This window comes from Ovis aries, chromosome 3 (genome assembly GCF_016772045.2).
Source record: "Ovis aries strain OAR_USU_Benz2616 breed Rambouillet chromosome 3, ARS-UI_Ramb_v3.0, whole genome shotgun sequence".
Lineage (NCBI taxonomy): Eukaryota > Metazoa > Chordata > Mammalia > Artiodactyla > Bovidae > Ovis > Ovis aries.
In genome coordinates this window covers 43,275,000-43,301,350 of record NC_056056.1, presented here as the reverse complement: position 1 = coordinate 43,301,350, position 26,351 = coordinate 43,275,000, and the positions used below count along the sequence as shown (strand labels likewise).

At 46.4% G+C, this 26,351-nt stretch overlaps 1 protein-coding gene and 1 long non-coding RNA gene across 10 annotated transcripts in view; both read left to right on the top strand.

The window, feature by feature from the left end:
• The first annotated feature begins 9,507 nt into the window (after positions 1-9,507).
• Positions 9,508-17,921, top strand: LOC132659390 (uncharacterized). Its single transcript, XR_009599811.1, has 2 exons — positions 9,508-9,832; positions 10,947-17,921. It is a non-coding gene; the product is annotated as an uncharacterized LOC132659390 (long non-coding RNA).
• A 4,610-nt stretch (positions 17,922-22,531) lies between these two features.
• Positions 22,532-26,351, top strand: part of CEP68 (centrosomal protein 68) — a 26,791-nt gene continuing 22,971 nt past the window's right edge. For all 9 annotated transcript variants that reach the window (XR_009599809.1, XM_042245985.1, XM_042245986.1 and 6 more), the window contains exon 1: positions 22,532-22,652. The gene's annotated coding sequence lies outside the window, so the exon portion shown is untranslated. The remainder of the gene's footprint in view (positions 22,653-26,351) is intronic.

Genomic DNA, 26,351 nt, shown 5'->3' with positions numbered 1-26,351 from the left:
AGCCAAGTAAACTAGGCTGTGGTGTTCAGCCCATGAAAGATAGCACAGCCAGCCCAACCCTAGGACCATGGCCTGAAGTTTGTGGGTTGACTGGCAGTTTATCAGTGGCAAGGGAAACTAAGGCACATACCTCAGGGAGACTCTGAGATGGCCCTCAGAGATCCTGGCCTGCGAGTTTTCATTCCTTCGTGGAGATGGGAGCTATAACACCAAGTAGACCTCATCTGTGTAAGAGTCTTTGAACTGGAAGCTGGCCTCCAGCCACAGATGCTACTTACTAGAAAAATCTATGCTGTTATTTCATCTTAAATCCTCAGACACCCCAGAGAGAGAAGTAAAGCCACATTCATGAGAATAAATGAGGCAAAGTAGAAAGTCCTACCCAGTGGTTCTCATTAGAATCACCTGAATATAAAAATGCTTAAGCCCCACCCTAGAGAGTCTGATTCAATAGGTCTAGGTTTGGACCTGGATAACTTACATTTTTTAAGTCCCAGGTGAGCCAAGGATGTGAGCCAAGGATGAGAACTGCTGCGCTAGTGATTTGTTGTTGTTTAGTTGCTAAGTCGAGGCCAACTGTTTTGCAACACCATGGACTGTAGTCGGCCAGGCTCCTCTGTCCATGGGATCTCCCAGGCAAGAATTCTGGAGTGGGTTGCCATTTTCTTCTTCAGGGGATCTTCCCGCACACCTGTGTCTCCTGCATTGGCAGGGGGATTCTTTACCGCTGAGCCACCAGGGAAGCACAGCGATTTGTAAGAAATATATATCTGGTCATTCAGGTGGCCAAAATATACTTCTCATACACAGTTGGTCTTCATCCACAGTTTCTAGCCCACAGCTCCCCATGTGCTTGGAATTCCCTGAGTGCTAGGAATAGCAGCAGCATCTTTGATTATAATATGTGGTCTCTTGTGGGCAGTTCCTGAAATTGCTTCAGAGCCATAAAGGTGAAGTGAGTGTTCTGTTGTTCCTAAGAAGTCCCTTTCCACTGCAACTTGGTTTATGTTAATGAGGTGACTTTTGAAAGCACTTAAGGATGGGAGCTGGTGTCCGGTGGAACCGACCACATGATTAGAAGTTGGCACTTTCAGTCCTACCCCCTGACTTGGGGTAAGGGAGAGGAGCTGGAGGTTGAATGGATCACCAGTGGCCGATGATTTAAACAACCATATGCTCAGGGGTGGTGCACTGGGATGACCCAGAGGAATGGTATGGAGAGGGAGGTGGGAGGGGGGTTCAGGATAGGGAATACATGTACACCTATGGTGGATTCATGTTGATGTATGGCAAAACCAGTGCAATATTGTAATTAGCCTCCGATTAAAATACACAAATTTATATTTTAAAAAAGAAAAAAAAATACCTATGTAATTAAGCCTCGTTAAATACCCAAAGGACAGGGTTCAGAAAGCTTCTGGATTGGGAAGCACATGGTGGTCTCGGGGGAGAAGGGCACACTCCAAGCACAAAGCTCCCCACCCCTTCCTACAGTATCTTGCTCTATGCATCTCTTCTATCTGGATGTTCTTGAATTATATCATGTTATAATAAACCTGTAATCTGGTAAATATTTTCTGTGAGCCTTAGCAAATTCATCAAAACCAAGGAGGGGAAAATGGGAGCCCCTGATTTATAGCCCATCAGTCAGAAACACACATGATAACCTGGACTTGTGATTGGCATCTGAAGTGGGGGCAGTCTTGTGGGACCAAGGTCTTAACCTGCAGAATCTGATGCTCCCTCCTGGGGGATAGTGTCCAAATTGAGTTGAAGTTTAGGACACCCAGAGGGTGTTGAAGAATGGATTAGCCATGCGAGAAAACCAACTCCGTCCCACCCACATGTTGGGATCTGGTGTTAGTCAGAGCTAGCCACTTTTCTTTCTTAGCACAGGTGCCTTCTCTCAGTGTCTAGTCAGTGCTATTGACATGAAACATCTCTAGGCAGCTTTCAATCCCTATATTCAATTTTCCTGCTGTGTGTCTTTATGTACAATAAAAGTATACTACATTTAGCATTGTTCTATGCAGAGATGGTTAATGCCATTCATATGAGGAATTACACTATTATAATGGCACCCTACTCCAGTACTCTTGCCTGGCAAATCCCATGGACGGAGGAGCCTGGTGGGCTGCCGTCCATGGGGTCGTGAAGAGTCAGACACGACTGAGCAACTTCACTTTCACGTTTCACTTTCATGCATTGGAGAAGGAAATGGCAACCCACTCCAGTGTTCTTGCCTGGAGAATCCCAGGGACGGGGGAGCCTGGTGGGCTGCCGTCTATGGGGTCGCACAGAGTCGCACACAACTGAAGCGACTTAGCAGCAGCAGCAGCAGAATAGGGTTAGCATAGATATTTCCTAACAATACCCATTAGCAAGTAGAAGGAGTATTAACACCCTCAGCTGAGAGCTCTGGTGGCATCTGTAAGCCCTGACCAACGAGCACTTGGGCTTTGTTTTCTCATTCTGAGTCACGAGAGTCAACGCATTCACTTCTCCATGGTGTTTATGTTCTCATGGTAAAAGCTGTCAAAAAAACATCCAAATGACAGCACTGGAGGTGCCACAAAAGCGCCGAGGAAGAGTATCAGCTGGCTTTCAAAATGAACTCCTTCAAGAAACTGGATGAAACAGGGCAGAACAGGCAGAACAGGGAGTGCTAGAGCCCCCTCTGACTGATAAGCATCAGAGCGCCGGGAGGAAGAGATCAAAACCAGCAGCAGTAACTAGGAGAAAGGGTAGCAGCAGATTCATCACAACTTCAGGGGGTTTAGAGAATGCTGTCACAACACACCGCCTTGAGCCCAGTCTTAATAATAGCTTTGATTAAAGTAACCTATTGGTAAGAGTTCCAAGTTACACACAACAGAATCCATTCTAGATACGAAAAGCATTGATTACAGGGTATTAGTAAAAGCAGCACTTCTGAGAACTATAGGGGAAACATTGCTAAAAGCCAGTGGGCAGGAGCAATGGGCTGAGAGTTCCGAGTTCTAGAAGAACTGTTCTAACAGAAATCCTATTGCTGGCACTGCCCACCACGCCACACCTGGGACACAAGGAACCAGGCAGCGGAACCCCGTCCCCAGCTACTGCATCTGACTTCCCAGTACAGCTCTACCCTTTATTCCTCGCTTGCACCTTCCCAGGCACACCCGCCAAGTTTCACACAAGCGCCTCTGCCTGGCAGAGCTTGGAAGAAGTCTGGAAAAGTGGTTTCTGTTTTTTCGGGCTTTACACCTGTCGGAGTTAGAACGAGCTTCGAGGGGCCAATGGGCAGGCTCCGCCACAGCTCCCACTTACGGGACACATCCCCCTACTCCAGACAAGGCCTGGATCCCCCTAAATGCCTGCATTATGATACATGCAGATTTTCCCAAATGAATAAATACTTCAAACTGTCTTGCAGTTCTGTTCCCTACTGGCCGGTGGATCTGTTTCTGTGTGTCACCATCTCTGTTCAGCAATACCTGTTTTACGTCTACTTGAAATTGTACTTCCATTTGCTCTTTTTTTCTCTCAAAGGAGTACAAAATAGAGACATGAGACTTATTTGTGATAAGAGACATAGTTCTCATAAATTTAATAAAAATGAAAACAAAGGCTAAAAACTACTAGCAGTCCCCAAAGAGGTCAACCTATAGTCTCACTGAGACCCGTACTGGGACAAAAGATCAACTGGCTAATCGCACATAAAGAACTCATTTAAATCGCTGAAACTATATTACTGAAGACTAAGTCTGATGAGCAAAGAACCCTTGGCAATTTTACCGTCTTGTTTACCTTTCTGGGAATGAAAACCACCTTGTCATGCGGAAGGCTGTTTTTAACTTTTGCACATTATCACTTGGCTGCATTTTCCAGACCCCATGAATATATGAAATGTATGTATATCTCAGTCTGCAGGGAGAAAGAAGCAAGAGATCAGGTGTGCAGGCGAGAAGAGGGAGGTGCGACTCGCGGAGCCTGCGCACGCGGGCCCGCCCAGCACGTTCCACACTTTGGCCCATCCTGTGCCAGCCCAGCCCCTGCGGAGGTATCCACGCCTCACCTGGAAAGACGATGAGCTCCGGTTCTCAATCCTCAGTCCTTTTTGCTCCGACTCTTGCGAGTCCTGGGCCCTTGGCTGGCATGGAGTGAGGTGAAGACGCCATGGAAGATCAGGCAGCCGCTGAAGGGAAGGTCCCCTCCGCAGCACAGTGAGGATGGGGTTGGGGAGTGATGAGGGCGTATGAGAGGCTGGTCAGCCTGTGTGGCGTCTGCTGTGTCCAGGGCGCCGTGGGCTACGCAGAGCTCGACGTCTGTGCTCTGCGTGCTCCCTTCCTTGTTGGCTGCAACGAAATCTCCTTTCCATTTCTGATAGCGAGTCTTCTTCACACGTGCACACCTACTTGCCCGTATCATTTCCGTGTGAAGGACAGCAGTCATTTCTAACAGCATAGACTCTCACATTGTTAAGGAAACCGCCAGTGTGTCCCATGAGACAGCCTTTTGTGAACGGCAAGCTACTCGTCCTATTGCTGAATTCACTTTTTTTAAAAAGAAATAGTTGGGAACTTTCCCAAAAAAACAAAAGCTATTTTAAATGGGGGCCAATGGAGTCATGACTGGAACTAGGGGGCCACCGTGTGGTTAAGTGTCAAAAAGTGAGGTCCAGAGTTGGTTTTTTTTTTCCCCTCACATGTTTCTGCAATTAATCTTTTCATACAAAAAACAGGACCACCAGACAGGACACCAGAACAAAATTTGCCAAAATTCTGTTCAGAATTTCAGTTGGCCTTCCACGCTGGAATATTTAAGCCAAAGTATATGCCTGCACCACTATCATCAGCATCGCCTGAGAATGTATTAAAAATGTAGGTTTTTAGACCCACCCTATATCTACTGATTCTGGAACTCTAAGGGTAGGTATAACCATCTGAGTTTAAACAAGCTCCCCAGGTGATTCTGTTACCAGGTAATGTCTGAGATCCACCAGTTTAGACCAGGTAGGTAGCGGTCACAGCTAATTGTTTTATTGATTGCAATTATTGTAGAATTCACTAATTCAATCATTCGGCAGCTATTGTATTTCATTCATTTAACATAGATTTATTGCATATTTAAGGAGCAGCAAGAAAGTTCACGAGATTGAAGCAGAGCAACCAAGGGGAAGAATGAAACGAATGAGCTCAGAGAGGCAGGCAGAGGCTGGCTGTGTAAACAGTAGACCATAAGGAGATGCAGTGTGTCCTAGGAGCCACTGGAGAGTACAGAGCTGGGAAGAGATATGGTAAGATTGTCTTCTTATCAACAGTAACTCCAGCTACAGATAAAGAACTGACAGTGGTGGAAGGAGGAGACAGATAAGGAGCTAAAACAAAGCTCAGGAAAGGGAGAGTGGTGACTTGGACTGGGGTGTGGTGGTGGAGATGTTGGCTCTGGATGGATTTGAAAGGTAGTGTCAACAGGATTTACAGATGAATTGGATATGAGATGAGACCAAGGAACATCTAGGATTACCCCGAGGTTTTGTGCCTGAACAAAACTGCATTTATTGAGAAATAATTAAGTGCCTATCACAGAGAGTTATTTGTGAGGTAAATGCATTAATATGTGAGAAGAAGTTAGAAGAGTGCCTAGCACAGAATAAGCACTTTGTAAAGCTCAACATTCAGAAAACTAAGATCATGGCATCTGGTCCCATCACTTCATGGCAAATAGATGGGGAAACAGTGGAAACAGTGTCAGACTTTGGTTTTTGAGGCTCCAAAATCACTGCAGATGGTGATTGCAGCCATGAGATTAGAAGACGCTTACTCCTTGGAAGAAAAGTTATGACCAACCTAGACAGTATATTCAAAAGCAGAGACATTACTTTGCCAACAAAGGTCCATCTAGTCAAGGCTGTGGTTTTTCTTATGGTCATGTATAGATGTGAGACCGAAGAAAGCTGAGCGCCGAAGAATTGATGCTTTTGAACTGTGGTGTTGAAGAAGACTCTTGAGAGTCCCTTGGACTGCAAGGAGATCCAACCAGTCCATTCTGAAGATCAGTCCTGGGTGTTCTTTGGAAGGACTGATGCTAAAGCTGAAACTCCAATACTTTGGCCACCTGATGTGAAGAGCTGACTCATTGGAAAAGACTCTGATGCTGGGAGGGATTGGGGGCAGGAGGGGAGGGGGACGACCGAGGATGAGATGCTTGGATGGCATCACTGACTCGATGGACATGGGTTTGAATAAACTCCAGGAGTTGGTGATGGACAGGGAGGCCTGGCGTGCTGCAATTCATGGGGTTGCAAAGAGTCGGACACAACTGAGCGACTGAACTGAAAGACATACTTTGTCTTACAGTTAAAAGGATCGAATGCTTTAGTAGAAAAGACCAATTAAATGAAGATTATGGGTTGTTTCTCCTTCCACACAATTTACCTAATTCTTTGTTGGAGTTAAAATAGTTCATCCTCTTTTATAAAAATGTGTTTTAATTTCAGCGAATAGCCTGGAATTACAGGTAATACTTTTGTACACTGGTGTTTACAATGAAAGTAGGGATCCTACTTGGGTAATCAAGGGCTATTCTTTATATTAGAAGTAGAAGTAGAACTCCTTTATCAATTTGCTTAGCAACACTTGTATGTGCCTGCAAACATACATTTGATATATAATAGAGTCATCAGTTCAGTTCAGTTGCTCAGTCCTGTCCGACTCTTTGCGACCCCATGAACCACAACACACAGGGCCTCCCTGTCCATCACCAACTCCCGGAGTCCACCCAAACCCATGTCCATTGAGTCGGTGATGCCATCCAACCATCTCATCCTCTGTCATCCCCTTCTGCTCCTGCCCTCAATCTTTCCCAGCATCAGGGTCTTTTCAAATGAGTTAGCTCTTCACATCAGGTGGCCAAAGTATTGGAGTTTCAGCTTCAATATCAGACCTTCCAAAGAACACCCAGGACTGATCTTCAGAATGGACTGGTTGGATCTCCTTGCAGTCCAAGAGACTCTCAAGAGTCTTCTCCAACACCACAGTTCAAAAGCATCAATTCTTCGGCACTCAGCTTTCTTCACAGTCCAACTCTCACATCCATACATGACCACTGGAAAAACCATAGCCTTGACTAGATGGACCTTTGTTGGCAAAGTAATGTCTCTGCTTTTTAATATGCTATCTAGGTTGGTCATAATTTTCCTTCCAAGGAGTAAGTGTCTTTTAATTTCATGGCTGCAGTCACCATTTGCAGTGATTTTGGAGCCCAGAAAAATAAAGTCAGCCACTGTTTCCACTGTTTCCCCATCTATTTCCCATGAAGTGATGGGACCGGATGCCATGATCTTAGTTTTCTGAATGTTGAGCTTTAAGCCAACTTTTTACTCTCCACTTTCACTTTTATCAAGAAGCTTTTGAGTTCTTCTTCACTTTCTGCCGTAAGGGTGGTGTCATCTGCGTATCTGAGGTTATTGATATTTCTCCTGGCAATCTTGATTCCAGCTTGTGCTTCTTCCAGTCCAGCGTTTCTCATGATGTACTCTGCATAGAAGTTAAATAAGCAGGGTGACAATATACAGCCTTGACGTACTCCTTTTCCTATTTGGAACCAGTCTGTTGTTCCATGTCCAGTTCTAACTGTTGCTTCCTGACCTGCATATAGGTTTCTCAAGAGGCAGGTCAGGTGGTCTGGTATTCCCGTCTTTTTCAGAATTTTCCACAGTTTCTTGTGACCCACACAGTCAAAGGCTTTGGCATAGTATAATAACCTGTCACTAAATGTATTTTAATCCATTGCAGTTTTTATCTTTATTGATGCTGAAATCATCCCATCTTTTGCCAGAGAGAGGCTTCTCAGGTTGGCTCTTGGGTCCTTTGGGGATGACCCAAGTCATCTTTGAAAAATCTCCTTACTCCCTGGAGAATTCTATGGACAGAGGAGCCTGGTGGGCTACAGTCCATGGGGTCGCAAAGAGTCAGACATGACTAAGCAACTAACACTTTCACTTTACTCCCTGGTATGATAAGACCTTCCAAGCCCTTCTTGTATTTCCCAGAGCCAACAATTTCTCCTAGGACTACTGGTTCCTTTTAGTAGGAAATGGTATTTTAAGGTGTACTAATCATGCTTGAATTTTATGATATTTTGAAGTCTTGGGGACCCTTGGTGACTGGGAGAAGACTGCCTCTCCCAGGGCTAGCTAATTCAAAAATAACAGACAATTGTCCTGTAAGTGTACCTTTCACATGCAGACCAAGCAATCCTAAGTCCAAAGCCCCAACCACCTCCGTTATCTAACTGTCACACACCTGGCCAGTATTTCCCCTGCCCAAAGTCAACCCAGGGCCAGAACCAGACAACTAGAGACCATCTTAGAACCCAGAGACCACCAACATTGTTCGGACTATTCAATCCTAAACTGTTTATCCTTCTCTGCCTTGCCTTTCCCACAGAAAACACAACAAAGGCTCTGAACCACTCTCTCTCCTCACTCCTTATGCCTTCTGGCGAAACCTGGTGTTTCCCCATGTGGCCCAGCATGGTGTGGCATGCCCTGCTCTTGGAAAATGTGAGCAATAAATTCTTGTAATGGCATCACCTCTCTGTGTCATCACTCAGTTACCTCCATAAATTTATATCCTATGGGTATGTTTTAACACAAGGCCACAATCTGGAGGCTAGGAATGCTCATTACTGGTACAGGGTTGGTCATTATTTCTAGGTCTTTTCCACGGACAGAGCTAAGACACACATTCTGAATTCATCCCAATAGTTCCTGTTCAAAATCAGGACCTTAGGGATTTTACTTGACCCCTTCTGTCTTATACCCATATCCTCTTTCTCCAACACTGAGACATCTGTCTCCCATTTACACTGGGAGTGACAGAATTCCAATTTCACATATTTATTGGTTTATTATACTACAACAAATGTACAGCAATCTCAGAATAACACTTCTGCTAGCATAAATACGATCATACAGCTTAATATTTATTTATGTTTGGCTCCACTAGGTCTTTGCTGTTGCACGCAGGGTTTCTCTAGTTGTGGCGAGTGGGGGATACTGTCTAGTTGCGGGGCATGGGCTTGCTTCTCACTGCGGTGACTTGGTGCCTAGCATGGGCTTAGTAACTGTGGTGCACGGGCTCAGTTGCTCCACGGCATGTGAAATCTCCCCAGACCAGGGGTCAAATCCATGTCCCCTGCATTGGCAAGTGGATTCTCATCCACTGGACTACCGGGAAAGTCCACACAGCTTACTAATTTTATTTTGGCCATTCTTTTTTGTCCTGAGAATATATCCAATCAGGAATGTACCCTTAAATTACTGTTTTTCAGTCATTTAGAAAAGTTCCTCCTCTGGGGAGTTATCCAGTTTGAGTTATCCCCAAAACTGATCTGTTTTACTGCATTTTTTATTTTATGGTTGACTTTAAAATTTTGGATTCTTTGGGATTGCAAAGAATCGGACACGACTGAGCAACTAAAACACACACACACACACACACACACACACACACACTTCATAATTACGCATATTATTCACATGGCTCCAAAGTCAAATCTAGATATGAAGTTATGTTCAGAGTTCGACTTTGCTGTCTGTCTTCCTCCTCCCAGAGGACCCTGTTCCCTCTGTCCCATAGGTGCATGCATGCTCAGTCACCGTCATGTCTGACTCTTTGAGACCTCATGGAGCCCACCAGGCTCCTTTGTCCATGGGCAAAAATACTGGACCGGGTTACATGCCTTCCTCCATGGGATCTTCCCAACCCAGGGATCGAACCCATAGCTCCTGCATCAGCAGACGGATTCTTTACTTCTAAGCCACTGGGAAGCCCCATCCCCATAGGTAACCATTTTTAAATTTTATTGGTAATTTTTCCATCACTTGGCTTTTAAATATGTGTGTGTGTATGTGTATATATACATGTAATCTATACATTAATGTATTTAATATTTTATGCATTTTTTATGGTTGTACACCTTTCTCTACCTTGCTTTTTCTCACTTCACTATACATGCTGGAGACCACACCATGGTAGCATTTAGACATATTCTTTATTTCTTTCAGGTGGATAGCTGCCAACTGTAATTGAGTATTTGGTTTACCATGTGCCAGGCACTGTGCTGAGTGGCTTACACAGATTATTCCATTTAATCCTCAGAACAACCCAGTGAGGCTGGCACTATTACAATTGCCATTTTACAAATGAGAAATTAAAGGTTAAGAGATTGGTCACCCAGCCAAGAATAGTTTTTTAGGATAGAAACCAGAAATGGGTAAACTTTAGGCCAACATTATCCATGTATTTCTTTCTCTCTTGTGCTTAGTCACTCAGTCACGTTTTACTCTTTGTGACCCCATGGACTGTAGCCCACCAGGCTCCCCTGCCCATGGGGATTCTCCAGGCAAGAATACTGGGGTGGATTGCCATATTCTCCTCCAGGGGATCTTTCCAATCCAGGGATCGAACCCAGGTTTCCTGCATTGCGGGCAGCTTCTTTACTGTCTGAGCCACCAGGGAAGCCTGTCTTTCTCTCTAGTTAGATATAAAGATAGAGAAGTTAGACATAAAGATAGAGAGGCCATTTATACAGTGAATTTGTAGACATCAGTACACCAAAATACTCAGAGGTCCTGAATGACTTGTAAACAAGAATTCATGAAGAAGTTTCCGTGGATTCAGAGGGCCTATCAGGCAGGCAATTTAGATCAACATAGATCCATAAAGTAACTTGAAAACCATTTTTAAATCTTTTCTGGCATGTGAAAAAAAATGACCAATCTATTGGATAGATTAATTATGTATATAAATGAGGTAACTTGGAATCAATGAGAGATCAAAGTAGACAAAAGTCATTGTGGAATTGTCAGATCTTCAGACACAAAATGCGAGGTGTGTTTACGGACATGCTCCACCTTGTTCTCCACTGAATTGTTGTTGTTCTTTGTTTTCTCATAGGAGAGTCTCTTTCTGCCATCAGCTGTAGCTGGCCCCCACCCCAGGGCAGGTGGGCCAACTGCAGAGAAAGGGGGCAGCGAATGGCTGGTGGGGCTGAGAAGACACCGCCAAATGGTATATGTCCCGGGCCTTGTGATGCTTTGTCTCCTAGTTATTTGTATGGTTATTCCCACCTTAAAAGATAGTTGGGATGTTTAGGCAGGCCCTCATACACTCACTTCTGTATACCTTCCCCCATCTCTGCATAGCTAGTGGATTAGGGCGGGCACTTGACCCAAAGGAAGCCAGTTACTCTTGTTGGAATTTGCAGTTAGGACCTGAGATGTGTTGAGGCCTCTGCTGGATACTCCAGATTCCCACCTCCAGCAGCACAACTCTGTTCAGGCCAGCCGCTGAGGAGTTCCTCTACTTTCTTCTTTCACCTCCTACCCACCCATTAGTAAGTCACTCCTGCTGAGTTTAGCTCTAAACTAGATCTCAGATTCACTTGGTTCCTCCACCCCACTGTTGGCACCTATCTCTCTGCCATCTCTCACCTGGACAGTTGCAGCAGGTTCCAGATTCATGTGTCCTTTCTCTTGCGTGATCTTCAGATGTGAATTGGAGTAATGCTCACTTCTGCTTAAAGTCCTTCAGTGGCTCCTCTCTGCACCCAGAACAGAATCCACACCCTTATCCAGGAACCCTCGCCACCTCTCCTGCCTCATCCCTGCGGCTGTGCCCCTTGCCCACCTCACTCCAGCCACGGGCCTCGTATAGGTTCCCCATGCACCTGGCACTTACCCACTCACAGCCTGTGCCCATCTGGATGCCTGGAGCTCATGTTCTCCCTGTCCTTGTTGGCCCCTCATCTCTCTAGCCTCACCTAATGTCTCCTTCTCCGAGGAGCTTTCCTTGACCACACAATCTGAAGTAGGCCATCAGCATTTTTCTTCTCTCAACACCTCATATGTCTCTTTTCTGGCACATAGCATAATGTTTATTTATTTTTTATTTGTGTATTTAATTGTCTCCCTGGCTCAGTGGTAAAGAATCTGCCTGCTGATGCAGGAGACTTGAGTTTGATCGCTGGGTCAGGAAGATCCCCTGGAAATGAAAGTGTTAACCCACTCCACTGTTCTTGTCTGGGAAATCCCTTGGACCAGGGAGCCAGGCGGGCTACAGTCCATAGGGTCTCAAAAAGTCAGACACAACTTAACAACCACTTTTGAAAGGGATAATGGGATTTAAAACTAAAGTTGCTGTTTGGATTATAACTCATAAATCCATCTTTTTTCAACTTACAGTTAGATTAATAACGCTGATAACAGTTTCAGTTCAGTTCAGTTGCTCAGTCATGTCTGACTCTGCGACCCCATGAATTGCAGCACGCCAGGCCTCCCTGTCCATCAGCATCTCCCGGAGTTTGCCCAAACCCATGTCCATCTAGTCGGTGATGCCATCCAGCTATCTCAACCTCTGTCGTCCCCTTCTCCTCCTGCCCTCAATCCCTCCCAGCATCAGACTGTTTTCCAGGGAGTCAACGCTTCACATCAGGTGGCCAAAGTACTGGAGTTTCAGCTTTAGCATCATTCCTTCCAAAGAATACCCAGGACTGATCTTCTTTAGAATGGACTGGTTGGATCTCCTTGCAGTCCAAGGGACTCTCAAGAGTCTTCTCCAACACCACAGTTCAAAAGCATCAATTCTTCGGCGCTCAGCTTTCTTCACAGTCCAACTCTCACATCCATACACAACTACTGGGAAAACCATAGCCATGACTAGATGGACCTTTGTTGGCAAAGTAATGTCTCTGCTTTTTAATATGCTGTCTAGGTTGGTCATAACTTTCCTTCCAAGGAGTAAGCGTCTTTTAATTTCATGGCTGCAGTCACCATCTGCAGTGATTTGGGAGCCAAAAAAAATAAAGTCTGACACGATAACAGTTTACTTCCTGTTAATAAGGCATTTTCTTTTCTCCAGATAATAGAGGTTTACTGTTCATCAACACTTTATAGGGAAGATTTGTGCCTTCAGTCAGATTTGCCCTTTTCAAATGAGTCAGTGTTCTCATTTTTTTGGTTTTGGTTTTGTTTATTTGTTTTGTTTTAAGAAATGAAAGGTAGGGAAGAGCTTTGGTAGAAAACTCCAGGAAATTTCTTGAGTTCTGTTAAATGTTCTCTGTTTTATAAGTGCATTTTCAGAAACAAAAAGTACCTCAAGCCCTTAGGGAACTGAGTTTTGCAGCTGACTCTGCACCTGGTCAGATATATCAGTCACCATCCTGGAAGAAAAACTTCCCTTGATTAAGTCAAAGCCTAAACCCCTACAATGGTACCCCTGTATCCTCCCACCAAGCTGAATCCCCCGTTATACAAGTCAGGATGCTTCTAAAAGACAGAGTCCAGTACAGGGAAGATGCTCCATAGATGTTTGGCAGATCAGTACTATACTCCCACCCCATTAACATGGGCTTCCCTGGTGGCTCAGTGGTAAAGAATCCACCTTTAATGTAGGAGATGTGGGTTCGAGCCCTGAGTTGGGAAGATCCCCTGGAGAAGGAAATGGCAACCCACTCCAGTATTCTTGCCTGGAAAATCCCATGGACAGAAGAGCCTGGCGGGCTACGGTCCATGGGGTAGCAAAAGAGTCCCACACTACTGAGAAACTTCACTCACTTGGGAACCTTTTTGCACTGAACAGACTCCACCTTGTGGCCATATTTGAGAACTGCACCACTGCCCAAGGGCAGCAGAATCATCACCCCTTCTTTTGTAGTTCTCCATACCTCTTGGGGTCGCTAAGAGTCGGACACGACTGAGCGACTTCACTTTCACTTTTCACTTTCATGCATCGGAGAAGGAAATGGCAACCCACTCCAGTGTTCTTGCCTGGAGAATCCCAGGGCCGGGGGAGCCTGGTGGGCTGCCGTCTATGGGGTCGCACAGAGTTGGACACGACTGAAGCGACGCAGCAGCAGCAGTAGCAGCAGCAGCGTACCTCTTGATGTTGTTTAGTCGCTGAGTCCTGTCTGACCCTTTTGTGACCCCATGGACTGCAGCTGTGAAGCTCCTCTGTCCGTGGGATTTCCCAGGCAAGAAAACCGGAGGTGGGTTGCCATTTCCTTGTCTAGAGTATCTTTCCAACTCAGGGATTGAACCCGCATCTACATTGCCGGCAGATTGTTTACTGATGAGCCATCAGGGAAGCCCTCACATATTTCTAGGTCTCTTTAAAAATCCCATGGGTGGAGGAGCCTGGTAGGCTACAGTCCATGGGGTCACAAAGAGTCAGACACGACTGAGCGACTTCACTTTAAAAAGTACACCAAGACAGGGACTTCTCTGGCAGTCCAGTGGATAAGATTGTGTGTGCTTCCACCGCAGGGGACTCGGGCCCCATCTCTGGTCAGGGAACTAAGATCCTATATTCTGCACAGCTCCTCCTCCACCTCCCCCAAAAGTACGCCCAGTCTACTGTATGGAATCCCATGCAGACGGCTTAAACACAGTTCCTCTCAAACCACATATATTCTTTATTCTCTAAGTCTCTACATCTTCTTCTCTCTATATAATTGGTTTTCTTTAATTTCTTCAAAGCCACAGTAGGACAGGTGCTTTAAAAACACTTTCACGTTTAATCCTTTCAGTAGTCCGAGAGACTGATGTATATTACTCTGACCATTTCACAAGTGAGGAAATCTAAGTATGTGGGCTCAGAGTTTCAGTAACTTGCCCAAGGCCACACAGCTAATTAGGGATGTGGTGGGGGTGGAATTTGAACTAGGTCAATTAAATACGTAATCCAGACTTTCCAGCAAACCTCACTGCCCCCTGATTAATAGGATTTTCATCTACTCATGTTTTGAAATTGGAAAACAGTAAGGTGCTCTTGGTTACTCTATCTCTCCTTCACAGATAGGGAGAGAAGGTTTACTGATATCACCTCCTAAATGACACTAGAATGTGTCTCTTCCTCTTTCCCCACTGCTATAATCTTACTTTGGCCCTTCCTCACATCTCACGTAAAATACTGCAATAGCCTCCTAACAAGTTTCCATTCCCTGCCCCTCCATCCCAGCCCACTGAGGAAAGGTCCTAGTTGTTTGTTTGTTTGTTTGTTTGGTTTTGGCTTCCCTGCGTCTTCGTTATGGCATGTGAACTCTTAGTTGCAACATTTGGGTCTAGTTTCCTGACCAGGAATTGAACCTGCGCCGCTGTGGCTCAGATGATAAAGAATCTGCCTGCAGTGCAGGAGACCCAGGGTCAGGAAGATCCCCTGGAGAAGGGAATGGCTACCCACTCTAGTATTCTTGGCTGGAGAATTCCATGGACAGAGGAGCCTGGCAGGCTATAGTCCTTGGGTTTGCAAAAGAGTCGGACTCGACTGAGCAACTAACACTAACTAACCCCTGCGCTGGGAATGCGCAGTTTTAGCCACCGGATTGTCAGGGAAGTCCTGGTCCTAGTTTTAAACTCTAAATCTGAAAAGTCACAGACCATCCAGAGGACATTTAAGCCATATATACCAAGAGTCTTCAAAGTGACTGTACCCTTTCAATCAGTAATTCTTCTACTTCTGTGAATCTACCTTTCATAAAGAATCCCGTGGGTGGAGAAAGCTTAAGTTCACAAAGATGATCAGGGCAGTATTACTGATGTAGTACATTCATCCCCTTCAAGTTTTTAAAAACTCTCATTATGGAATAAATTATCAAGTTATATATCAAGTTATATCAAGTTACTTTCAACTCCCAACAATAAGAAAATCTGTCTCCTGCCATCTTTGGGAGGTCCTTGGAAGACTGTGGTTATGAGTCCTCCCTGGTTGCCCCCAGTCTCCATTTACCTGGTTCTCTCAGGTTTGTTGTTGTTTGTTAAGTCTCTCATTGTGTCCAACTCTTTGTGACCCCATGGACTACAGCCTGCCAGGCTTCCCTGTCCTTCACCATCTCCCAGGGTTTGCTCAAACTCATGTCCGTTGAGTGGATGGTGCCATCCAACCGTCTCAACCTCTGACACCCCTTTCTCCTCCTGCTCTCAGTCTTTCCCAGCATCAGGATCTTTCCCAATGAGTTGGCTCTTCTCATCAGGTGGCCAAAGTACTAGAGCTTCAGCATCAGTCCTTCCAAGGAATATTCAGCATTGATTTCCTTTAGGATTGACTGGTTTTATCTCCTTGCAGTCCAAGGGACTCTCAAGAGTCTTCTCCAGCACCCCAGTTCAGAAGCATCAATTCTTTGGCGCTCAGCTTTCTTTATATGGTGTAACTATCACATCTGTACATGACTACTGGAAAAACCATAGCTTTTGACAATCTGGACCTTTGTCAGCAAAATGACATCTCTGTTTTTTAATATGTCTAGGTTTGTCATAGCTTTTCTTTCAAGGAGGAAGCATCTTTCTTTTAATTTCACAGTCACTGTCCTCAGTGACTTTCAAGCCCAAGAAAATAAAGTCTGTCACTGTCTCCACTTTTCCCCCATCTATTAGCCATGAAGTGATGGGACTGGATGCCGTGATCTTAGGTTTTTGAGTGTTGAGTTTTAAGCCCGCTTTTTCACTCTCCTCTTTCACCCTCATCAAGAGGCTCTTTAGTTCTTCAGGTCTAACAGTCACTAGCTTCCATGTCACCCTCAGGGCATGTGGAAGTTTGGTGAGGTTGGAGACACCTCACTGTTCCCTCTGAGGTCTGACCAGCACCTGCCAGGAGGGGGTGGGGAGTTGTCAGGGAGGAGAGTGTAGGTGCTGGCTGTCACAGGAGCCTGGACCCTTCCCCTGGCCAGAGGACATCTTTTATTTTGGAGAAAATCCACAAGTGCCTCTGCTCAGGTTTCCCTCAGAGCCATTTCCTGTCTCTTCTCCCCACTGTACACTCAGTCACCTCAGTGGGGTAGACTTTGAAAACAAAGCCAGGAAGGGAATGTTTTTCAGCTTCTTCTTTCATGTCACCACAAACCTCCCCTGAGGAAAGTAAACACAAGGCCTGCTACCTGCTTGAGGAAGGGGAAGAGGGGGAAATGGTTGAAAAAATAGATATATTACAGCAGTAACCTTCTGCTTTTCCAGTCTCTTCCATGCCTGTGGACATCTCTTTCCTGTCTGTAGCTTTTGTTATTTCACATTTGTGATCTAACACAAATAGACTGGGACTTCCTTGGCACTCCAGTCTAGTGCTTAGGACTTTGCCTTCCAAGGCAGGGTGTATGTGTTCAATCCCTGCTAGGGGAGCTAAGAGCCCACATGCCTCCTGGCCATAAAACCAAAACATAAAAAGAAACAATATTGTAACAAATTAAATCAAGATTTTTCAAAACAGTCCACATTTTTTTCAAAACATCTTTAAAAAGAGACTGCCAGATATTTCTCCAATAAAGATGGGTTTATTTGGGATCAACTGAAATTCGCAAGGCGGGGGTCTTCAACTCTGTCGTGCAAGTTCCCCACCTTAAGGGAAGGAGACTGCTTTTTCAGAGGGGCAAAGGCATGGGAGAGTGCTGTAGTAAACAGTGTCCTTGACTTTTCCTTGCCAGGAAAGAAGAGGTGTCAGTTCTTCTTTCTGTTGGGCTCTGCTATGGTTGCAGGGCATGAGTGAGCCCCCATTCTGGTCTCTAAACTCTATTTACTTGAGGTTTCTGCTTAATAATCTTAACATATCTCTACCTCATTTTCACCTCCAGCTCTGACTTCTGAACTTCAGCTCTATATGCCTCCAACTAACCGCAAATCAGCACCACTAGACATCTCACTTTCACTTTATGTCCAAAGTTAACCATTACTCCCAAGTCAACTTTCTCTGTGCATGTCTTCTTCCTGTCAGCGAGGTGGAGTATACAGGCCAAGTGAAGTTCCTTCCCTGACGCTACACCCGCCTAGAAGCCTCAAGATGCCTGCTGGCACCCCCAGTTTAGCAGCTCTTTTGTAGAAGTTTTTCCATCTGGTACCACTTCAGAGGCTAATGAATGGTCTGTTACCACCAAATAAAAATTGGCAGTCATCCTCTGGTTCTACAAGAATGAAGTCTTTGGCCACTGCACTCTCTGACTTTCAGCACATCCTTCAGGTTCAGGGTGGACCTTAGGAATGAGGCACTCTGTGCTCTGGGAAAAATTGGCAGGACAGGCCTTCAGTTAGTTAGATGTTTTCAGGAGGAGTTTTCATGAGCCCAATTTCTGATACCTCATACCTGCTGCTGTTGCTGCTAAGTCGCTTCAGTCATGTCCATCTCTGTGCGACCTCATAGACGGCAGCCCATCAGGCTCCCCTGTCCCTGGGTTTCTCCAGGCAAGAACATTGGAGTGGGGTGCCATTTCCTTCTCCAATGCATGAAAGTGAAGAGTGAGAGTGAAGTCGCTCAGTCATGTCCGACTCTTAGTGACCCCATGGACTGCAGCCCCCCAGGCTCCTCCACTACCTAGAAAAGCACTAAAATTGTTACCAGAGACATCTGTCCCTCATGACTGAAGCAACCTTCTGCCAAAATGTGTGCTTAAGTGCAAGTGACCCCTTCACTAAGCTCCCATATGTCCTGACTTCCTCCCCGACCTCTTCAGAGCAGTGCCTCAGAGCTCTCTGAGAGGCTGTTTCCCAGGCTTTCGTCCTCATTTTGCCCTAAATAAAACTGAACTCAAATTTCTCACATTGTGCAGGCTTCCCCAGTGGCTAAGAATCTGCCTGAAATGTAGGAGATAGGGGTTCCATTCCTGGGTCAGGAAGATTCCCTGGAAAGGGAATGGCAACCCCTCCAGTAAGCTTGCCTGGGAAATCCTATGGACAGAGGAGCCTAGTGGGCCATAGTCCGTGGGGTTCAAAGAGTCGGACACAACTGAGCATGCACACAAGCAAGCATATACCAGTTTAAAAAATGAGGAGTGTAGACTCCCTTCTTGCTGTATTTACAAATGTAAAGTTTTCAGTGATTTTTAAGCGATTTTCATCCTCTTTCTCTTCATTATTGCATTTAAAGTATATCAGTGATGGTTAACTCCAAAATTTAGTCTACATATTACATTGAGATAGGGTACTGATGAAGATTTAGAAGATGAATGTGTTACCAACCCGGACTTTAATCAATAGACCCTGATAAGAGGACAGAGGAGGAGTTCAGGCAAGGCTCTACGGGGACTAGTGCTGTAGCATGAGGGAGTAAAGTCAAGTAAAAAGTTCCCTTGGAGAAGGAAATGGCAACCCACTCCAGTATTCTTGCCTGGGGAATCCCATGGACAGAGGAGCCTGGTGGGCTACAGTCCACGGGTGGCAAAGAGTCGGACACGACTGAGCGACTTCACTTTCACTTTCACTCCCACTCCCCGAAGGGGGCAGCTGGTTCCTTAAGTGGGGTGAGGGGAGGGGTGGATCTGTGGGGGCCAGAAGGGGTTTGAGTGGTCTGCCCACCCCTTTGTGGTGCTATGTGCAGGCATCATGCATGGCACCCTGCTTTTGCTCCCGGAACCTCAGAAGTGGCAGTTGGGTTTTGGCCTTTTTGTATTTTTTTGTTCATAGTTTGTGCCACCTGCTCACACATGCAGTTATTTTTAGTCTCTTATAGTTTCTTTGTATTTTGTTGCTAGAGGAGATGTCCAGGTGCAAGCACTGCAGTAAAGGGTCCCAGGTCCCAGCCTGTCTCAAATGGACCATCACCTGCATACTTGGCCCCGGGACCAGATACAATGACCGCTGAGCCTTCGAACTCTTCTCCTTTGGGGCAGGCATGAGGACATATTTTGTTGCTGTAGGAGACATGGTTGCATTGTGCAGCCTCAGAAATGGACTATAGTGGAGGTCCTTTTAGCCACCAGGACCTGAATATCCTTCTGATTTGGAGTGAGCCCCCCTACTCTGAGTCTTAGATTGAGGTTGGGCCCCTCTCCCACACTAGAAGCCAACTGATCCAGCACAAACCACGACAGAAACCAGAACTCTCCTTGCCTAATGGTAGTTAGAACACAGGAATATGACCTACAGTTAGACAAGTCAATGCTGCTGCTGCTGCTGCTAAGTGGCTTCAGTCGTGTCTGACTCTGTGTGACCCCATAGACAGCAGCCCACCAGGCTCCTCCGTCCATGGGATTTTCCAGGCAAGAGTACTGGAGTTGGGTGCCATTGCCTTCAGTCCTGCCCAAAACTTGAATCTTGAATGAATACCTAACATCACAGAAGAGTTGGAAAATACTTCACGGTGGCACTGAAAGTGCAGACATAAATCCTAACCAGAGCGGCTGGAGCAGTGTGGCTTGGGCTGAGAATCTTGCTCCCCAGTCTTACTGGATTTTTACCATTTCCAGACCTGGTCTCCCAGCTTTTCTGATATAAGAAATATAACCATATACATTTCTAGATTTATTTTGCTTAAGCTTAGAGGCACCATAGGTAAGAAACTCTCTCTCAGCCTCATTCTTTAAAATCCCAGACAGGGATTCAGGCCATTTCAGGTTGGGTCACACCTTTGTGGAGAAGAGGAAGGAGATTATAGTTGGCCTGCCCTGGGCTCCATGCCTTCTTGTTCTCTATCCTTCCTGCCTTGGGAGGTGAGAAATGTGATGCCCCTAAAGATTCATCTGATCCAAGGGATTTCAGACAATTCCTCAAAGGAAAGATCACTTCTCAGGCAAAAGCAAAAGATGCTCACAACACACAATTACAGGAAGTCATAGCTAAAAGGTGGCACAGTGGTAAAGAATACACCTGCCAGTGCAGGAGATATAGGAGATACATCCCTAGAAGGGGAAGATCCTCTGGAGAAGGAAATGGCAACCCACTCCAGGATGCTTGCCTGGAAAATCTGAGGACCCTGGCTGGTTACAGTCCATGGGGTTGCAAAGAGTCGGACACAACTGAGTGACTGAGCATGGATGTGAACATTGCTAAAAGGAACCTCAGGAGTCATCCATCCTACGCCCTCTTACAGACAAGGAAACCGTACAGGGTTGAAAATTATAAAGGCTAGGCACAAGGTACACACAGTGCTGCAGAGCTGAAAGGAGGAAGAGGGCGCATCAGGTTGAGGAGATCAAGGTGGGATTTGATCTGGGACCTGACATACAACAGGGGTACTGGGCTGTTTTGCCAACTTCAGAATTACTTTTGCGCTCATAGTCTGCTTATTTCAAACTCCACCTCCCATAACTTCCTTGGCTTTTTGAGAGCTTACTTATTTCCCCTTGATTTTGTTTTCAAATTCCCTTCACTTGTATTTGGTACCCTGATTCTATCCTCGACCTGGTTACCTGTTTGACTTGGTTCATTCTCTGTCCAGCTGGTTGTCTTGGCTAGGAAAGCCCCAAGTCTCAACCAGTGTGACTGGATGACAACCCGAGGTCTTCTGTGTATTCAGAGAAGACCAAGGGCCACAAACAAAAACATCTTCCAGTGTCAGGCTGGCTGTTACTTAACACAGAGGTGGTGCTTATGGGATTTAAATTTCTTGCCTAAAAAGCAAAAGCAAATAAAATCAATGTGTTGCCCAAGTAAAACCAAGAAACCATGTGGGCTAATTTCTTCTCTGTCAAAGTTTATGACTCTTGGATTAGACAGAACCCCCCGCTATCATTGCAGGTTCCGGAAGACCCAACAGGTTTTTATCTGGTAACCTCTCTGAGGCCAAAGAGCTTAATGGTAAAGAATGTGTGCTCTGGAATTCAGGTTGCCCACAGCGGGGGTTCAGACATTTACAGATCTGTTTGACGAACTGGTGAGAGACATTCAAGGTAAGCCAGATTGCTCAAGTGCTGCTGGGTAAACCTATCAGAACGCAGGACGGGCCTGACACAGATTACCAGGTGATCCCTTCCCCACTCCAGGCCGGTGGTAGTTCTTTTATATCCCAGGATTCGCTCAGCAGTACAAACTGTGCATTTAAGCTCCCAGGCCTCATGCTAGCTGGAGGAGAGGAGGAGGTGGCAGAAGAGGATGTGCATCGTGGCCTCCCACGAGCTGGATCCCACTTCCCCTCAAATTCCATCACCGATTTCCCATCGGAACGGGCTGCTCGGAGAGCCGCTAAGCAGCTCCTGGTTCATTTATTCACAAGCCTCCCATCCTTTCCGAGCCTGCCTAAGGTTCCACCTAAAGCTGTCCCCAACCATCAGGCCGGAGGGACCTCGCCATCTTCCGGCGCTAGAGCGCTGTGGCACCTGTTCAGGCCTCGGTCACACGCCTAATTGTTAAGATGCGAATGTAAACAGACGCACGAAGACTGGGTCCGCCTCTCTGGCAGAAGCGTGCCAGGAACACTGCCAGGCGCTTTGCCCAAAATGAATGGAAATGAACGGGTGCATGACTTGGGCTGCGGCCGACTACCTAAAACAGAGAGCCCGATGGCACCCACCGTTCCTCGCAGCCAGGGACTACGCGCCCTCTCACTACCCCTTTCATCCAGGACACTAGAACGTGAGCCGCCAGCGCGGAAGGCGAGGAAGGACGGCCGACCGAAGAAGCGCCGGCTTCCTATAGGCCAAGGTGGTACCAGGGGTGGGCTGTTCTTGCAGGAGCGGGTAGTGCATTGGTCGACCCTCCGGCCTGAGGGCTGGGATTGGTCGCGCCTCTCCGAAGGCGCCCTGGCGCGGAGGCGGGGCAACGGAGGGCGTGACCGGCGGTCGGTCCCGCCCCAGGCGTTCAGGACTCCGGCGGGAGGGCCTCGGTGACCACCTGGGACTCCGTCTTCGGAGCTGCCGCATGCGACTGCTGACGCCGCCAGCTCGTTCGGGGAGTCCGAAGGGTTCCGGACGCGGTAGGTAGCGACCGGCTGGTGCACAGGCGCGGAGTTCGGGGGGCTGCGGCCCGGCCCCCTCGCCCTGCGGGGGCGGGCCGCGGGGCCTTGCGTCCCCTTCCTCTAAGGGCGCCGAGGCTTTAAGGGGCAGGGGGCGCCTCGTGCCTGAGCCTCCATTTTGCAGGCGGAACGGCGGATGAGGGTAGCGGCCGGGAGTCGGGGCGCGGAGGCGGGAGGCCGTCGTTGGAAAAGCCTGAGCGCGGCGAAATCTGGCCGCGGGAGCGAGCGTGTCCGGGCATCCTGTCCAAGCAGCTGCGCCGCGTTGCTGCCCGGGTTTCAGAGAACTCTCTCCTTTGCGGCCTCGCCTCGGGCGTGTCTTGTTTATTACCCTGCGCGCTCGCCCTGCCCAGGTGCTCCGGGAGTTAGGGGCTCGAGCTGCTCCTGGATCTGGGCTGCCTTAGAGACCCTCTCTCACCCGCTCAGGGTCATTCCGGCTATTAAGATGGAGACGAACGATGCCTTCTGGTCGCTTTGAATGCGGCGGCCCCCGCTGCCGAGGAGAAAATGCAATTCGTCTCACATGTTTTGCCTGGAAAGGCCACCCTTTCCAACTGTCATCACTAGAATGGTTCTCAGCCCAGGGGCACAAGTCCAAAACCTGTTTCAGGCCCTTTATAATTATTGGGTTGGGTTCGGTATATTGTTTGTAATGAAAATGAACGGAAACCAGCCAGTGCCACAGCAGATTTGGACCTCACTGGGAGTTTACTGGAGGGGGGTGGGGAGGGCGCACCCGAAGATAGTTGACATTCATAAAAACCCTTACGTTCCTAGACCTAGGATGTGAAGGTTGTTGTTAAAATGCATGATAGTGTTTTGGGTCAAGAAATCAACGGTACAAGGCTTGATTAAAAGAGGTTGAGGTAACAAAATTCTGTAAAGCAATTATCCTTCAATAAAAGGAAAAAAAAAAGGTAGAGGTCATCCCTTCTCATTATTGTTCCTTCCACCACCTGGGTCAGTCAGTTCTGGGTCTCCTGCTACAGAAAAGAGCAAATAACTCAGGTTTCACCTCTTCTGGAAAGCTTTTTAAAGGTCTTTCCCTACCCCTCAACTGATAATCACTCCTTACTCTGGTCTGCCTTTTGTAGCCTCTGTCTTTATACATCACACTTTATTGTGGTTTCCCCAGCCCCTAGGACAGCGCTTGGAGCACAGAAGACACTCAGTGGTTGCAGGAAGCCAAAAGAAAGCAAAAAATCAGTAGTGTAGCCAAAAGTCGACAAAACCCTTTAATTCCATTGACATGTTGGGCCAGTTATTCGTACAGGTGAGGAAAGCAATTGAGCTGTGTGGCTCTCAAGTCAAATCCCTTAGCTCAACCTTGTTACTACCTTTGGATAAGTTAAGGTAACTTCTTCGTGCCTCAGTTTCCTCAGTAAAATGGGAGTGACAGTAGTACCTACTTCATGATTTCTGAGGAATAAATAAAATATTGACATAAAGTGCTTGGCATAGTTCCGTGGCACAGGGAAAATGTTCCTTAGCTGTTAACACTTGTTAGGATAAAAATAAACATATTTGAGCAGATTCACTAATACTGAACATCTGTATAGTATTTAACCCTCAGGTTCTGTCTGCCTTTTGGTCCTTACCTGTTCCTTGATTTTAAAAACATTCCTTTAGCCATTCCAGATTTTTCCTCCCACTGTAAACGTATTTCCATGGAAGATTACCTGTTTATGCATTTAAAGTACCGTCACCCACTGGAGATTGATGGAGTGCCAAATAACAATTTGGCCAAGTATTGCAGTACTATTTGATGCACTCTTCATGTGGTCTGTTACTGAAAATGGTCATGTAAAAGCAGAGGAGAGGGAAGCTGATGTGGCTGACAAAAAAGTTGGTTCAGATGGAAGTGGACTTGAGATGTTGTCTCTCCTTTTAACTTAAATCTGTTTTCGTGAAAAAACTGCCTCCTGTCTTTAAAGTTCACAAACATTGTGAACACTGGAAGAAGTCTTCTGGTAGCTCTGAATCTATTTGCTAGACCGTGAGGTGGCAGATGCACCCTCTAGGGGGAGGTTGCCTCACTTCCAGGTTTTCTTGTACCACTTTCTGGTCACAGGAAACAGGTTAAGTAGTCTGTTTCCTGCCAGCTGTAGGTCCCCTTGGCATGTCAGTTTTTCTTAAATTACTCAGAATCTCCAAATCAAAGACCCTGTCTCCTCTCACTTGTAACTGTCACAGGAGAATTCTGGTCTCTGATTGTGCTTTTAGTGTAGCTATATGAATCTGGAATCCTTTTAAGGAAACACTGTTCTTTCTGAAGATGCCCTCCAGTTGTGACATCCTGTCATTAACCATTAAGAAACCTGCCACAAGGTGTGAGCTTTTCCTAGTGTCCTGTTGGAAGGACCTTAAGGACTGCTGCTGCTGCTGCTGCTGCTGCTAAGTCACTTTGGTCGTGTCTGACTCTATGCGACCCCGTGGACCACCAAGGCTCCTCCGTCCCTGGGATTCTCCAGGCAAGAACAGGAGTGGGTTGCCATTTCCTTCTCCAATACATGAAAGTGAAAAGTGAAAGTGAAGTCCCTCAGTTGTGTCCGACTCTTAGCGACTGCATGGACTGCAGCCTACCAGGCTTCTCTGTCCATGGGATTTTCCAGGCAAGAGTACTGGAGTGGGGTGCCATTGTCTTCTCCGGACCTTCAGGACAAGGACCATAAATTTCCTACTTTTGTCTGCCTTGCGTAAGGTGGGTACTTGATGAATGGTAGGAAAGCCATTGTATTTCCCTTTCAGGATGCTGAAACAGGCTTACTAACTTGGTGGTTCTGAAACATTACTCTGCCTACCAACCACCTGGAGAGCTTGCTAAGATGCAAATTGTGACCCCAGAGCTCTGGGCTGGTGCCTGAGAATCTGCATTCCCAGCAACCCTGAGGTGATGCAGGTGCTGCTTTTCTGTGGACAACACTTTGAGTAGAAAGATACTAACATAAGGATCTACATTTGATTTTTAGACGTACTGGTAAACAGGCTTTGTTTTTTTCTGGCATTTGATGAAATGTTGGATTTAGAGCTTTTTTAAAAAAAAATTCTGTTTTTAACACTTCCTCTATTTTGTTCCAAAAATTGTTTGAGTAACCTTTCCAAAATCATTTCAGTGTAACAAGATTTTTAATAAAAGTGATTGAGACAGATCAGGTGAAAAATACCAAAGGTGAATGCCTCTCTGGCCTCTGCATTTTACTTGCGTGAGACTACTGATTCGGTTCTGAGCTTCCAAGCAGCAAGAGCAAAGAGGAGAATTTTTTAAAAATGAGTTTTGCCAGTACCTGTATAAAGAAAAGAGTAAACTGGCTACTCAGTGAAATCGCAGTGTCTGTTACAGAGACCTGAGAATTCTCCAAAAAGAAATGTTCTTAATGGCACCTCCCGAATATCAGCAAGGTTCTTATCAGTCTTCACATCATGTGGCCTGATGGACTTACAGAAAACTGTCAGTACAGTAAAAGCAGTGGCCTGTGGAACTGCAGCGATGTGGTCCAGGGCCAGCTTCTTTAGACAGTAGAAATGATTTGTGTTATGGGGCAGATGTTTTTTTTGACCTTGCTCTTTGGTGGGAACAGAGTAGTGTTAGTTACTCATTGATGTCCAACTCTTTGCAAACCCCATGGACTATATCCACCAGGCTCCTCTGTCCATGGGATTCTC